The sequence below is a fragment of the Artemia sp. Qi Xiang Cuo genome, chromosome 16 (genome assembly GCF_049724085.1).
Source record: "Artemia sp. Qi Xiang Cuo chromosome 16, ASM4972408v1, whole genome shotgun sequence".
NCBI classification, from domain to species: Eukaryota; Metazoa; Arthropoda; class Branchiopoda; order Anostraca; family Artemiidae; genus Artemia; species Artemia sp. Qi Xiang Cuo.
In genome coordinates this window covers 26,140,570-26,158,192 of record NC_142809.1, presented here as the reverse complement: position 1 = coordinate 26,158,192, position 17,623 = coordinate 26,140,570, and the positions used below count along the sequence as shown (strand labels likewise).

The window sequence follows — 17,623 nt, the reverse complement described above, 5'->3', positions numbered from 1 at the left end:
TATTACGCATATGAATGGGTTCATCTCCTAGTCAATACCTTGCTCTTTTAGCCAAAGATTTTTTAGTACTTTCATAAGAGCTATTTATTCTAATTAACGGCCTTTGGGATTAAGGGGTCATTTTTAAAGAATTGGAACACAATTCGAACTTTAGCTTAAAGAGCAAGGTATTGACTAGGGGGCGAACCCCCTAATATTTGTATTAAAAATCTATGAATATATAAGTTCGTTACGTAATTTAATTCGTAAGTTACGTATATTTTTTTACTAATAAAAACGTTCGTAAATAAAATTAAACAAGTTTCGAGAAAGCCATTTAACCAAATAAAAGTAAAATTAATATACAAATTTTGTTTTAATTATTCATGTACGGTGAGCCAATATCAAAACCTGCATTAATTCAAAAAAGTTCAAAAACTAAATAAAAAAACAAGTTTTTTTAACTGAAAAAGGAACGACGTTCAAAACGTAAAACGAACAGAAATTAGTCCGTATATGAAAGGGGCTGTCCCCTCCTCAACACCTCGCTCTTTACGCTAAAGTTTGACTTTCTCACAGCTCTATTCTTTTTTTTAACAATAAAAAACTTTAGCGCAAAGAGCGAAGCGTTAAGGAGGGGACAGCCCCTTTCATATATGGAATAATTTATGTTCGTTTTAAGTTTCAACGTCGTTCCTTACTTTAAGTTTAAAAAAAACTTGTTTTTTTTATTTAATTAAATAAGGAGTTAAGCTGGGCTGTGTTCGATCCTCCTTTACGGTTTTGATGGACTTTGTCTTAAGGATCACAGGAAAGGACATGGGAGAGCACGGAATCACATGGGGAGGGAAAAATTTTCTGGGCTTAGATTATGCTGATGATTTAAGCATCCTAGATGAAATTGTGAGCAAACTGAATAAACTTTTAGAGGTTTTGCGAGTTCAAGGGGCTAGTATAGGTTTTAAAATTAATATTAAGAAGACTAAGTCACTAAGGCTAGAAACGAACAAAGATGAAAAGGTGACGCTGGGTAACGAAAAGATTGACCAGGTAGGCAGCTTCACTTACCTTGCTAGTATCAAACAGTTCGTGGTAACGAACTGTAAGTAAGGAGCGACCCGGATCAATGGTAACCGAAACTCTAGAAAACGGTATTTTGATACAAATAGATACATCAAAAGAATCAAATTTTAATGCTGATTTCAAATATATAAATTTCATCAAGTTTAATTCTACCCATCAAAATTTAGGCGCCGGAGAAAATTTGGCTGATTTTCGAAAAAGGGGGGAAAGACCCCCTGAAATTTATAGAACCTTAATGAAAATCACACCATCATATTCCGCGTATCAGAAAACCCTACTGTAGAGGTTTCAAGCTCCCATCTACAAAAATGTGGAATTTTGCATTTTTTGCCAGAGGAAAGATCACGGGTGCGTGTTTATTTGTTTGTTTGTTTGTTTTTATTTCCCCAGGGGTGATCGTATCGAACCAATTGTCCTAGAATATCGTGGAAGGGCTCATTGGAATGGAAATTGAAAGTTCTAGTGCCCTTTTTCAGTGACCAAAAAAAATTGAGGGCAACTAGGCCCCCTCCCACGCTCATTTTTTCCCAAAGTCACCTGATCAAAATTTTGAGATAGCCATTTTGTTCAGCATGTTCGAAAATATTATAAGTATGTCTTTTAGGATGACTTAATCCCCCGCACTTCCCGGGGGGAGGGCTGAAAGTTATGAACTTTACCCAATGTTAACATATACCCTAGTATTGGTTATTTGGAAGTATACAGACGTTTTCAGGGGAGATTTTTCCGGGTAGTGGGGGGGGAGGTCAGGGGTTATGTTGGAGGATCTTTCCATGAAGGAAGTTCTCATGGGGGAAGGGACATTGCTATGAAGGGGACGCCAGACTTCCCAGCATTATTTAAAAAAAGATCATAAATTTAATATAAAAAAACAAGTATTTCAACTGCAACAGCAGCAACGTCGAAACTTTAAACGAACAGAAAATATTACATATATAATTGGGTTCACCCTGTAGTCAATGCCTCACTCTTTAAGCCAAAGATTTTTTAGTACTTTCATAAGAGCTATTTATTCTAATTAACGGCCTTTGTGATTAAGCGGTCATTTCTAAAGAATTGGGACAAAATTTGAACATTCGCTTAAAGAGCAAGGTATTGACTAGGGGGCGAACCCCCCTAATAAATGTATTAAAAATATATGAACATAGAAGTTCGTTACGTAAGTTAATTCGTAAGTTACGTATATTTATTACTAATAAAAACGTTCGTAAATAAAATTAAACAAGTTTCGAGAAAGCCATTTAACTAAATAAAAGTAAATTAATATGACAATTTTGTTTTATTTATTCATGTACGGTGAGCCAAGATCAAAACCTGCATTTATTCAAAAACATTCAAAAATTAAATAAAAAAAACTAGTTTTTTAAACTGAAAGTAAGGAGCGACATTAAAACTTAAAACGAACAGAAATTATTCTGTATATAAAAGAGACTGTCCCCTCCTCAACGCCTCGCTCTTTACGCTAAAGGTTGACTCTGTCTCACAACTTTGTTTTTTAAAACAATAAAAAACTTTAGCGTAAAGAGCGAAGCGTTTAGGAGGGGACAGTATCTTTCATATACAGAATAATTTCTGTTCGTTTTAAGTTTTAATGTCGCTCCTTACTTTCAGTTTAAAAAACTTGTTTTTTTTATTTAATTATGAGTAAAGACGGTGACAGCACTGAAGATGTTAAAAGTAGAATAGCCAAGGCTCAGGGTGTTTTTTTTCACAGTTAAAAAAAGTTTGGAAGAACAGGAAGATAAGTCTGCAAACCAAGATTAGAATATTAGAAGCTACAGTGATGACAGCGGTCAATTATGGCTCTGAAGCATGGGCGCTCCGAAAAGCGGATGAGATTTGCTATATGTTTTCCAGAGAAATTGCTTACGGATTGTTCCGGGTACCTGACTGACTGACCGTATTTCAAACAGTAGGCTGTACGAAAAATGTGGTTCAATACCACTTTCTAGGACTATAATGAAAGAAAGCCTGAAGTGGCTAGGACACGTTCTGCGGGTGAAGGATGACAGATTTCCGATGATTGTCCTTTTCGGCCAACCGTCTAGGGCTAAACAGAAAGCAGGTCGTCCGCGCTCGGGGTGGGAGAATGTCATAAGGAAAGATTTAAAGGAAATGGGAACTTCCTGGGACGGTATAAAAAGGGAGGCTTTGAATAGATTGGGATTGAGGAGGAGCGTGCGTAGCTGTGTTGGCGTCAGGCTGTTTGGTGCGGCGGTGAGTTGTTAGTAGTAGTAATAGCAGTGTGAAACATTATAATAAAAAAAGACTAGTCAATATCCAGTTAATGCGTTTTCCAAATATAGTATTCATCACTCAGATAACGTATCCCCCCCCCCCCGATGGTCCCACATATAGTAATAGGCTACATACAAAACTAAAGAAAATACACTACTTCCGTATTAGCCAATACACACTCAAGAAGTTTGCTGAATATAAGGTTTAAGAAAACCCTGTTTCATAGCCAACAAAACATATGCCGGAGGACAGAATGCATTGGACTTGTATAATTTGGCGTATATATTTGCACATAAGGGGGAGTGGGGTAAGGTTAGGTTACTTTACCCCCCCCCCCTCCTAATTTGCATATATAGAGTATAAACCAAAATGTATGGTTATATGGTACTTATCTGTTATAGCGCCGATGTTAAGTTCTTCATCCATTGACGTATTGTATATATACGGTTTCTTCGTTAGTTTCATCAAGCTTAGCGTGAGACAAGACAAAGACAAGTGACAAAATAGATGGGAAATATATAATTTGGGCTATAGTTTTGCACATTAGGGGTGGAGGGGGGGTTAAATTATATGGACAGTGTGAAGTTAGAAAACAATTCTTACTTTATAAAATGCAGAACAATTGTACCTAATACATTTTGCCTGCAGACCTTACACTTTACAACCCCCCCCCCTAATGTGCCAATTTATAGTCCAAATTTGTTCTAACAACTATATTTTCATCATATTTTGTGATATTTCATTAGGATTAGTCAGAGAAACAGGTTCTACTTAGACGAAGAACGTAACATAAACGCCATAACAGGTAAGTACCGATTATATAGACTGAAGTATTATATCTATATTATATTTTGGTATGTTTCGTTTGGATTAACCTAAGATTACTTCTCGAGTGTGTACTGGCTATTACAGAAGTACCGAAAATACTGCTAATGAAATTCTTAGAATGTTTATTATATGCAGGTTACTTCTATTGAGAATCAGGGGCGTAGCTCCAGCATTTTCATTCGGGGCAAGAGGGCTATACATCCGGAGAGTCAAGGGGCATTAGCCATATAATAATTTTTTCTCCAAAGGTATAGATAGATGTATGAGCAGTCCACCACATAAGGAGACATTTTAAGAAAACAAATCTTACTTCATAATGTGCATGATAATCCTAATTAATATATTTTGCAGCAGGAGAACCTTTATCTTCAACTTCGGTACAAACCCTTTATATGGGCCTCTCTAAAGAAGTTCAACAAGAGATGCTACACTCAAACGGGAGAGCTGCAATGTAAAACCCGTTTTTACGAGATGATTCAATAGCCTTCACCGCTGTAGAGAAATACATTGTATGGCGTGGTTTTAAGATTATAAAATGTTGTTTTCTGGAGTCTTTTTTTTAGGGGGGAAAGGTATCTAGGTTAGGTTAGGCTACGTATTTAATATATACTATGCTTTGCCCCCCACTCCCCCTAATGTGCAAATATATAGCCCAAATTTGTTTCAAAACTACTATATAGTCACCCTATTTTATTTTTTTCATTAGCAAAAATTAAACCTGACGTATTAGAAAGGCCCATATAAAGGGATTGTACCTTCACTTCTTTCATTGTTTTTCCAGTTTTTCTAAGAAATTCAGAAAATCTTATTAAAATTTTCAAGGGTCTTAAAATGGCTTAAAATGGAATATACGATAAAAGCAATTATTATATTCAGAAAAAGCATAAAAATAACATCTAGTAGTATGTTCACTTTATTCGTAAGTCAACAATATGAATTAAAAATATTACCTATCTTACTTCCTTCCACTATTACATATTTCTTTCAATTATTTAAATAAGTTAAAAAAAATTGTAGTTGTAGAACTCCCATTGTAATTGTATTGCCATAATTAGGCGGTCGTGGCCGACTGGTTAAGGCGTCTGACTAGAAATCAGATTCCCTCTGGGAGGGAATCAGATTCACTTTATTCGTAAGTCAATAATATGAATTAAAAATTTTACCTATCTTACTTCGTTCCACTATTATATATTTCTTTCAATTATTTTAAATAAGTTAAAAAAAAATGTAGTTGTAAAAATCCGATTGTAAGTGTATTCCCAATATTAAGCGGTCGTGGCCGAGTGGTTAAGGCGTCTGACTAGAAATCAGATTCCCTCTGGGAGCGTAGGTTCGAATCCTACCGACCGCGGACATTTTACAATTGAGAAACTCAAAACAGAACTTTGTTTGCTCTGTAAGTTGATGCCTGAGTCCAGTGTTCTTTTTTATATATTATTTTAATTTTTTTCCGAAAATTTCTAGTGCAGAGCCAATGTTCTTTCTAGCCTGTTCAGTATGCTTCTTTTTTTCAGGGAATAAATAAGCACAAGGGAGGGATACTAATAGCTAAAGGGGTACTATAGGGCACTTCAACGAATTGTCTAGATCTTTCTTATTGGTTTAATTTTTACAAACCCAATTTTTCAAGAAAAGTAAAAACCGAATTTAAAGCTTATAACAATCAGAAACTTGAGCATTTTCAATCCAAATGAATGAATGAATTAATAATTCTTAAGACGAGTAAAATTAAATTGAATGTTCAAGTCAAACTTAAAACGAACAAAAATCAATACAAACAGGAGTTTGGCTTCTGCCCTTTTCCCCCTTCCCTAACCGTAAAAGTCTAAAGCTTGTTGCGTCATTTGCATTTTACTGAAAACTGTATGTATATTGAACACTATACTTGTGTTTTTCATAACATCGACGACAAACAAATATAATTATTCTTAATTTGTTTATTCTTTATTAGTAAAATAATTTTTGTTCGTTTTAAACTTGATTTGCATATCGATTCAATTTTTACTCGTTTAGAATTTATTTATTCATCTATATTAGGACCTGTTATCTCTATGTTTTCTGCGATGGTTTATTTAATTTCTGTTCGTTTTGGGTTTTATTTATTCTTTAAGAGTAACTTCAGGTCGTTTTGAGTTTCAATTATTATAGGAATTTATCTCTGCTGATCTCAAGTTTAATATGGCTCTTTACTTTTCTTCTTTTTCGGATAGTTTCGTGGATAATTATTTGACTATCCGAGTTTCTGATGGTTATTTGAATTTTTTGAATAGTTATTTCACCTTTCTACTTTTTTGAACAAGACGGCTGTTCCAAAATTTTGATGCAATGTCTTTGGGGATATTGCAGCTAAAAAGGGCTGAGAGAGGTGTGGTTACCATCCCACCATTTTTCAACATCGTCTAAAAGTTTAAGCTTAATACCCTCAGCCGTTCTGGAGGTATTGCAGATACGCCTTTTTTAAAAACTGGATTTACATCATATCTTTTGTTGTTGTTAAACATGACCCTCGACATTCCCTGAAGTTTCGCCTTAATATAGATAACTTTTTCAAACGTACTCAGAATCAAACTTTACCCCTTTACCTAACGATAAGTCCTGCAATTAAAAAGGGTAACTTGTTTGATTTACAATCCTTGTCCTGTTGGCTTTGGATGACATTGCATTCCTAGAGGCATAGCTACTAGACCTTTTGAAAAAAATCACTTTTTAAAATTTTGATCCGTGTTGAGGGGAGGTGGCATTTAAAAAGGGCAAAGAGGGAACTTGTAGCCCTTTAATCGGTTTCAATACCCCCTTTAATATATTCTTTAAAATTCAGCTTAATACCCTCAGCCGTTCCTTAGATATTGCTGATACGCAATTTTGACAACCAGCATCCACATAGTATGTATTGATTGTGTTTCGTATCAAAGAGTTCGTGGTGACGAACTTTATAGTAAGAGCGACTTGTCTCAATAATAACCGTAACTTTAAAAACGGACTCTTAATACCAATATATACATCAAAAGAATCACATTTCTTATGATGATTTTAAATATATAAGTTTCATCAAGACTAGCCATACCCCTCAAAAGTTGAGCCTGAGAAATTGTGCCTTATTTTTGAAAAAAAGGGGAAAACGTCCCCTAAAAGTAATAGAGTCTTAATGAAAATCGCACCATCAGATTTAGCGTACCAGGGAACCTTATTGCAGAGGTTTCAAGCTCCTATCTTCAAAAATGTGGACTTTGGTATTTTTTGCAAGAAGAGAGATCACGGCTATGTGTTTATTTTTTTTTCCAGGGGTAAACGTATCGACCCATTAGTGCTAAAATGTCGCGAGAGAGCTCATTAGAAGGGAAATTAAAAGTTCTAGTGCCTTTTTAATAAAAAAAAAAAATAATAAAAACAGAATCACTTTTTACAAAAAACTGCATTTTGATGTCTTTTCATACTGCAGTCTTGTCAAAGAAAATTGATTTTGAAGCAAATACATTAAGGAACGAACTCTAGCCTAAAGTAACTGAAGTAATAAAAGGAATCATTATATACCGGATTATTTTAATTATATTCCTTAAGAAATCATCATGAGCAAAAATTTCTCATGCTGGGGATCGAACTCAAGCAAACTAAGTTAGATCCAGCTATCCCAACCACTAGACTACTACATACGATATTATAAAATATCTGTTTAATGAAGTTTATGTTAAAGAACAAATTATAGACTTAGTTAGCTGCCTGATTCTTTGAGGATCGTCTCTTACTATTGCAAAGAAGAAAAGGCCGTAGGCTTTTTCCTGTTTGTAATTATAGTAAAGAACGAATTCAAGTCCATTGTAATTATAATAAGAAACAAACTCTAGCCTATAGTAACTTAAATATCAACCTCCTGGAAATTTATGTCCAACGCTTTGCAAAATACATCATGAATTTATCTTGTCCTTTCCGTTACCTAGGCGAGCTCTAAGATGGCATATTCTGAAAGAGCGTAACTTGAATGCCATCTGTGATTTGTTTTTCTTAGTAGATAATAACAATAGGGCCGTTTTTTAGCACTAAGATCTCACATCTAATATCTTTCATCTTTATGCAAAGATTATCGTTTTTTTCAACTCATCTTTGTTCTAGGATCTTAAAGCTCACTGATGTTAGCAAAAAGCGTGAAAGACGCCACCTTTCTATCATATAGAACAGATGAGAGAATTCTGATGACATACTCATCATTGTTCTCAGACCGCTGATCAGACGATCAGAGCAGAATGATGAAAGACGTTTGCATAAAAACAACAAAAGATGTAAGATCTTAGTTCAAAGATTACACTTTTAAGCGTTTTTCTGACAAAAGATGTAAGATCTTAGCGCATTGATGAGTGAAAAAACGGACCTTTTGGCTGATCTACCAGTTACTAGCTTTGGAAAAAGTTTAAGAAGCAGAAAAAATTTCCAAGGTAAGAAAATTAAAAATAAATTTAAAGAATTGGCAAAGAAATCCAAAATAAACCAGGCAATCTAAAATATGTTTCTTTTACATTTCTGTGTTTTAAAAACCCGAACTGATCAATTGACTTGCCATCTAGGTGAAGGTTTGCGTCCATATGCAGTGGATTGGACATTAGGCCTCAGCTTTATATTAGAGGAAGTAATGAGCAGATTTTCCAAATGCAACCAAAGTTGCGTAAATAACGGACTGCAAAAAATATGACAGGGAGATATATTTTTAAAATCAAGGGAAATATAAAGAAAGAAGATTTAACGCTGAATTCAAATATACAAAACAAATTATTAAATCTTCTGTATGTTTTTGCGCAATACTTTTGTAGATAATTTGTCACGAAATTTTGGTGTTTTATTTTTGTCCCTCTCCAAAGCTGGAGAGGGTTATGTCATCCTTATAGGGGTAGTTATTTGACCTTTAGACTATTTTGAACAAGATGGCAATTTCAAAATTTTCATCAAAAGTGTTTAGAGAGAGGACAGCTAAAGGGGACTGGCAGCCCTTCCACCACTTTGAAACATACCCTAAACATTAGTTTCAACTTAATACCCTAAACATGAGTTTACAACTTAGTTCTGAAAGTTTCAACTTAATACCCTCTGCCGTTCTTAAGATATTGCACATCCGGTTTTTTTTTTATAAACTGGAAGCACATAGTGCCTTTGATTAATGTTAAGATACCCCTCAACATTCTCCAAAGTTTCACCTTTCACTTTAATAGGCATGACCTTTTCAGGTACAGCCAGAACAAAAAACTTTCCCCTTTTCCAGATGGCAAATCCTACATGTAAATAATGGATAAATTACATGATTTACAATCCTTGGCCCCCGGGAGCATGACATCCGTGGATAAATAGCTATTAGACCTTTTGACTAGTTTGAACAAAATGACTATTTTTACAAAATTTCTACCATTGTTGAGGGGACTTACTTGACTTAATGCTCTTGCTGGTGGTCCAGCGTAGAGCATGGGTGCCGGCAAGAGGGGGGAGGGGGTCAGGTTGGAAATTTGGGACTATAAAGTAATTATAAGCAAACCAAAGGAAAAAGAGCAGAATAGGGAAAAAGATGGAAAAAATGCGTGTTGCGCCATTGTTGCCTGCCTGTCAATAGATGTTGACCCTTAATAGGGAAAATATAAGTTCTGTGATTGAGTGACCCGTTTCCAGTTTTCTACAAACCTTTTTTCTATATGGTTTGGTTAGAGTAACAAAAAAAAAAACCCATCAAATTCTTCATAGTAATGAATGGTAGCCTAAGTAAATAACGATCCTTGTCAATAACGAAAGTGTAAGAGCCTAACTATTGATAACAGTCAATCAAAGAATCAGCTTTTTAGGGTAGTTGTTTATTAACAAATACCATGTTTATAAACAAATACTTATATGTATTTAAACAATACTTATATGTATATGTTTATAAACAAATACTTAATATGTATTTGTTTATTGGAAATTAGGCAAGGCCGTATCCAGAGGGGGGGGGGTGACCCTCCCCCTTAAATGTTTGTCTGACTCGTAAAAACGTAACAAAAATGGAAATAAAAAAATTTTGTATGCGTTTTTTGAGTGTTTTTTTTGTAACCCTCCCCCCCCCCAGAAAAAACAATTTTTTTATTAAAATCCCCTCCGAAATAAATTCTGGGTACGGCCCGGGAAATTAGTACAACTACTAGCACACAAGAGAGTTCGTTTAATTATAAAAAACACAGGGAAAACAACTTAATAACGGGCAATTTCAGTAAAAATTTGCCGTCAACTTTTGCTTGAATTGTGAGAGTACACATGAGCTGATATATGAACCACTAAGCTGATATAAAAGCCACTATAATCAGGAATGTTTCCCCTGAACGGAATGCTGGGAATTTTGTATTTTCCCCCTGAATGGATACGTTTTTTGTGTTTTATTATCATTTATTTTTTTTTCCAGGAGTGATTGTATTTATCTAGTTGTCACTTTGAAAATGATTTAATTTTTTACACTTCTAATGAAATTAAATTTAATGAAACTTATATATTAGTAGAAGTGACCCTAAAGCCCCCACGATTCACCCCTGCTGCCACCTACAACTTTTTTTTAACACCATATATTGTCATAGAACCACGTGGTTTATGGTTTTTTGTCAATGAGAATGAAAAAACAGGAATTTTGTCACATTTATGTATGTTTTCTTGGATGGTTATGTGTGTTGGTCGATTTATTTGATGTTTTTCATGGATGTTTAATGGTTTTTGTCAGTGAGAATGAAAAAACAGGAACTTTGTCACATTTATGGATGTCAACAGAAATTCATGTCTGTTATATGGTTTTCTCAGTGAGAATGAAAAAACAGGAATTTTCTCACTTGGAAAAACAGGAATTTTCTCACATGGAAAACCATAAGCCACGTGGTCCTGTCACGAGCATAGCACCTGTGAACTTGATTTACATAATCGCTAGGGGAAATTATTGATTCACGAAGGGGAGAATTAGGAAACATTAAGGCTTCTTTAATCTTAGGTCTGAGGGATAAACGTTCTTTAGGTCAGAGAGAAAAATTAATATTCTATTTTAAATAGGGCTTCATTGATCTTTAGTGTCAGGAATTATAATTGACATCACTTGTTATCTTGGAATTATGCGGGAGTCTAAAGAGATGAAAATTCTATTTTAAAATACGGCTTCACGGAGCTTTAAGTCGGAGAGATAAATTGATATTCTAACGAAACCCTAATAGTTTAGCTAGGAAAATTTATGAGATGAAGAGATTAACGTAGGAAAGGGTTTCCTAGATATTTGAAATGCGTTAGCACAGAGATGCCAAACAAAAGGAACACGCTGAAATTACGTTTAGGGATTATTTGGGCGATACCGTTTTATCCATTTTATGGGATTATTTCGGCGAAACAGTTAGAGACATTTTGAAAGAAGATTTTAGGATAGGTTTTAGAAGAGAATTTGAGGGTGAAACTCTGTGGTCGTTATAATACACAAGTTCCATTTGAACAGTGTTGTGAGGTCCTCTACCCCAACCCCAAAGGGCTCCGATCCCCCACCACAACCCCGAAGGAAGCCCCCGGTACTCAAAGGTCCCCCAAGCTCCCATAGAGCCCCAGCCCCCCAAAAGCCCTCCGCAGACCCACAAAGGCCCTCCTCTGGTCCTCAAAGGGCCCCCGGCCCCCCAAAGGGCACCCCGGACCCCCAAGGCCCTCCCCCCGGTCCTCACAGGTCCCCCGGGCTCCCAAAGAGCCACCGGTGCCCCCAAAGGCCCGCCCAGACCCCCAAAGGCCATCCCCGGGCCCCCCAAAGGCCCATCGAGCTCCCAAAGGACCAACGGGGTCCCAAAGGCGCTACACCGGTCCCCAAATGTCCCCCAGGCCCCCAACTGTCCCCCCGGACCCCCAAAGGCCCTCCCCCGGCCCCCAAAGGGCCAACCGGCTCCCAAAGGATCAATCGGTCCTCAAGTGTCCCCCAGACTCCCAAAGGCCCCCCTGTGCCCCAAAGGCCCACCCCCAGTCCCCCAAGGTCCCCCCGGCCAGAGAAGCGCCGCCGGGATGCGCCGTGGGCCAGGAAAGCGCCGCAGGATGTGCCACAGGGATGCGCCATGGGTCAGGATAGTGTCGCGGGGGTTGTACTTCTGGGAGGCACCACAGTAAAGCGCCGCAGGATGCGCCGCAGGGATGCACCGCAAAAAAAAAAGTAAACTAGAAAGTAAAAGTTTCGAAATGTTACCCCCCCAACGCCCTCCGCCGATCCCCCACGACCCTCCCCTGGTCCTCAAAGATCCCCCGGGCTCCCAAAGGGCCACCCGGTCCCCCAAGGGTCCACCAAACACTCGCCCCATGCCCCCCAAAGTGTTTTCTCGCCATTTTTGTAAGTACTTTTTTATGGCTTTATGAGATCTTTTATGAACAAGTTCCCTTCGTATTGTCATTCTTAAACCCATTTTTCAACATTAAAACGTTCCTTCTCCAATTCGTAAATACTTTCTTGAATTTTTTAACATGGTATTTTTCTAACTTTTTTACGTATCATAAAATAACATGAAATATGCTTACGGCTCTACCAATCATACTCTGTGCTTGTTCATGGACACGAGGCAGCTTTTCCACTGGTACTCTATGGCAGGTTATCGACACTACTGAGCTCATTGCATGCGTTAAATCAGTATTTTTTACGCAGTGGAAGGATCAACACACAATTCATATCTGTAAAAAGTGAAGATGAATTATTCGACGAAAGTATGTGCACATGAAAAAATCATTGTCGTGTTGAACGCTGACAAGGAGAAATACCTGAACTAAGAAACGAGTGCAAGCGGTAACACTATTGGAAATGTATGCATGCGTTGTCATGACAGCGAGAAGTTAGATTTCTTTGGACTATCGAAATCATTCAAAATTGCTCAAAGTGGGTATGCAAGAGTGAGAGCACCAGAGATGATAGTGCTTAAGGAGAATGCCAACTTAAAAATAATTGTCGATGATCGGGGGCAACTTCTAGCTAATGGTTCTGGTAGCACGATACATATTGATAGATCCTATTCCCATCGTTCTGGTATTACTATTCAAATGAAAGCAATGAAGAAAGGAAAGGCCTACTGCTGCACTAGTTTAATAAATCATATCATGTCTACCTGCCAGAACTGCTATCTATGCAAAAATAATGTGAGAATAGACAGTGAAATCGCAGTCAGAATAAAAAGGACATTAGAAGACAATATCATCAATCAATATAAAGATGAATTGACGGAAAGTGAAGCGCAAGTGTACTAATAATGTATAATAATGTATTTAACATATTTTTATATCATTATTCTACATGTCCTTATTTCATTAAAAATATCTTATACATTATTTTTTTAAGTGTTCACTATTTTTAGGGTATGCTAGAACGTCAAACGTTCAGAATATCTATTAAAAAGGTCAGAGATGTAAGAAAAAGAATTTTAGAGATAATGATACTTCTAGCAGGCTCAATGTTTCATAGAAGATAGAAAAGTTCAAGATCTCTTCTGAATTTTACCAAAGAACACAATTCAATTCTAATTTCACCAGAGAAAATAAAAATCTTCCACTTAAGTTCTTTATTTCACAAAGACATAAAGAATTTAAAGTTCACTTCTAAATTTTTCCGTAGAAGATGGGAAAAGTTATACTATGATAGTGATTATTTTCCATGGAGATAAAAAGTTTCACTTTAATTCTAAATTTTCTTAAATTAAATTTCAACGTTTCTCAAAGAGTCAAATTTAAAGTTATATTCCATATATTTTCCCCGGGACAAGAAAAGTCCCAAGACATAAAAAATTTAAAGTTCACTTCTAAATTTTTCCGTAGAAGATATGAAAAGTTATTCTATGATTGTGATTATTTTCTTTGAAGATAAAAAGTTTCACTTTAATTTTAAATTTTCTTAAAGTCAGTTCTGATCAGTCTCAAAGAGATTAAAAAATTTAAAGTTCAATACCATATATTTCCATGGAAGAAGAAAAGTTGCACTTCGATTCTGAATTTTCTCAATGAAAATGAACTAAGTTATTGATCAATTCTATTTTCCCAAAATAATATAAAATTTAACACTTCAATTCAGATTTTTCTCAAAGAGATGAAAAAATTTAAAATATTGTTCCAAATTTTACTTAAAAGATAGAAAAGATCAAGTTCTAATCTGAATTTTACCAAAGAACACAATTCAGTTCTAATTACTCCAGAGGAAATAAAAAGCTCCCACTTCAGTTTTAAGTTTACCAAGACATTAAAAAATTTAAAGTTCAGTTCTAAATTTTTCCCTATAAGATAGGAATAGTTATACTTTGCTTGTGATTATTTTCTATGAAGATAAAAAGTTTCACTTTAATTCTAAATTTTCTTAAATTCAGTTCCGACCTTTCTCAAAGAGATTTAAAAAATTTAAAGTTCTTTTAAATATATTTTCTCGTAACAAGAAAAGTTCAACTTAGATTCTGAATTTTCTCAATGAAAATGAAATAAGTTATTGATCAATTCTATTTCCACAAAATAATATAAAAATTTTCCACTTTACTTCGGATTTTTCTCAAAGAGATGAAAAATTTAAAATACTATGCCAAATTTTTCATAGAAGATAGAAAAGTTAAAGTTCTCTTCTGAATTTTACCAACACACCCAAGTCAATTCTAGTTTCTCCAGAGAAGATAAAAAGCTTCCACTTCAGTTTTAAGTTCACCATGACATAAAAAATTTAAAGTTCTATTCTAAATTTTTCTGTAGAAAATAGGAAAAGATATACTATGTTACTGATTATTTTCCATGAAGATAAAAAGTTTCACTTTAATTCTAAATTTTCTTAAATTCAGTTCCAACTTTTCACATAGAGATGAAAAAAATTTAAAGTACTGTTCCAAATTTTTCATAGAATATTGGAAAAGTTATTCTTTGATCATGAATATTCAAGTTCTCTTCTGAATTTTACCAAAGAACACACTTCAATTCTAATTTCTCCAGAGAAAACAAAAAACTTCCACTTCAGTACATTATTTCACAAAGACATAAAAAAATTTAGAGTTCAATTCTAATTTTTCATTGGAAGATTGAAAAAGTAATAACATACTTGTGAATATTTTCACAGAAGATAAAAAGTTCTAGTTCAATTTAAAATTTTCTCAACGAAGTCAAGGAAAGTTCAAGTTCTCTTCTGAATTTTATCAATGAAAAAGAAATTAGTCATTGATCATTTCTATTTTTTTCCAAATAATATAAAAATTTTCCACTTTAGTTCAGATCTGTCTCGAAACGATGAAAAATTTAAATACTGTTCCAAATTTTTCACAGAAGATAAAAAAGTTCAAGTTCTCTTCGGAATTTTAGCAAAGAACACACTTCAATTCTAATTTCTCCAGAGAAAATAAAAATCTTCCACTTCAGTTCTTTATTTCACAAAGACATAAAGAAATTTAAAGTTCAATTCTAATTTTTCGGTGGAAGATAGAAAAAGTAATAGCATACTTGTGAATGTTTTCCTGGAAGATAAAAAGTTCTAGTTCAATTTTAAATTTTCTCAACGAAGTAAAGAAAAGTTCAAGTTCTCTTCTGAACTTTACCAAAGAACACACTTCAATTCTAATTTCTCCAGAGAAAACAAACATCTTCCACTTCAGTTCTTTATTTCGCAAAGACATAAAGAAATTTAAAGTTCAATTCTAATTTTTCGGTGGAAGATAGAAAAAGTAATATCATACTTGTGAATATTTTCACGGAAGATGAAAAGTTCTAGTTCAATTTAAAATTTTCTCAACGAAGTTAAGTAAAGTTCAAGTTCTCTTCTGAACTTTACCAAAGAACACACTTCAATTCTAATTTCTCACGATAAAACAAAAAACTTCCACTACATTTCATTAATTCACAAATACATAAAGAAATTTAAAGTTCATTTCTAAATTTTTCGGTGGGAGATAGAAAAATTAATACATTACTCGTGATTATTTTCACAGAAGATAAAAAGTTCTAGTCCAATTCTAAATTTTCTAAATGACGTGAAGAGAAGTTCTTGTTCTTTACTGGATTTAAACAAAGAACACAATTCAATTCTAATTTCTCCAGAGAAAATAAAAATATCCCACTTAAGTTCTTTATTTCACAAAGACATAATCTAATTTAAAGTTCAATTCTAAATTTTTCGGTGGAAGATAGAAAAAGTAATACCATACTTGTGAATATTTTCCCGGAAGATAAAAAGTTCTAGTTCAACTTAAAATTTTCTCAACAAAGTGAAGAAAAGTTCAAGTTCTCTTCTGAATTTTACTAAAGAACACAGTTCATTTCTAATTTCACCAGAGAAAATAAAAATCTTTCACTTCAGTTCTTTATTTCACAAAGGACATAAAGAAATTTAAAGTTCATTTCTAAATTTTTCGGTGGAAGATAGAAAAAGTAATATCATACTTGTGAATATTTTCACGGAAGATAAAAAGTTCTAGTTCAATGTAAAATTTACTCAACGAAGTGAAGAAAAGTTCAAGTTCTCTTCTGAACTTTACCAAAGAACACACTACAATTCTAATTTCTCCAGAGAAAATAAAAATCTTCCACTTCAGTTTTAAGTTCCCCAATGAAATAAAGAAATTTAAAGTTCTATTCTAAATTTTTAGATGGAAGATAGAAAAAGTAATACTATGACTGATTGTTTTCCATGAAGATCAAAGTTTCACTTTATTTATAATTTTTCTTAAATTCAGTTCTGATTTTTCTCAAAGAGATGAAAAATTTAAAGTTCATTTCTAAATTTTTCTCTAGAAGATAGGAAAAGTTATACTACGATTGTGATTATTTTTCAGTGAAGATAAAAGTTTCACTTTAATTCTAATTTTCTTAAGTTCACTTTCCGATTTTTTGCAAAAAATGAAAAATTTAAAGTTCTGTTCCAAATTTTTCATAGAAGATAGAAAAAGTTATACATTGATTTGAATATTAGACATGAAGATAAGGACCATCACTTTAATTCTGAGTTTTCTCGAAGAAGTGCAAGATGTTCAAGTTCTCTTCTGAATTTTCTTAAAGAAGTAAAAAAGTTAGCTCAATTCTGAATTTTACCAATGAAAATGAAAAAAGCTTCCACTTCAGTTCTTAATTCCTCAAAGACATAAAAATTCAAAGTTCTCTTCTGAATTTTACCAAAGAACATAATTCAATTCTAATTTCTCCAGAGAAAATAAAAGCTTCCACGTCAGTTTTAAGTTCACCAAGACATAAAAAATTTAAAGTTCAGTTCTAAATTTTTCCATAGAAGATAAGAAAAGTTATACTATGATTTTGATTATTTTCATGAAGATAAAAGTTTCACTTTAATTCTAAATTTTCTTAAATTCAATTCCGACCTTTCTCAAAGAGATGAAAAATTTAAAGTTCTGTTCCAAACATTTTTCCGGAAGAAGAAAAGTTCAATTTCGATTCTGAATTTTCTCAATGAAAATGAAATAAGTTATTGATCAATTCTATTTTCCTAAAATAATATAAAATTTTCCACTTCAATTCAGATTTTCTCAAAGAGATGAAAAAATTTAAA

General features: G+C 34.1%; 1 non-coding gene across 1 annotated transcript; it reads left to right on the top strand.

Moving 5' to 3' along the window:
• Positions 1–5,397: 5,397 nt before the first annotated feature.
• On the top strand, positions 5,398–5,479 carry TRNAS-AGA (transfer RNA serine (anticodon AGA)). The gene has a single exon. It is a non-coding gene; the product is annotated as a tRNA-Ser (tRNA).
• The last annotated feature ends 12,144 nt before the right edge of the window (positions 5,480–17,623 follow it).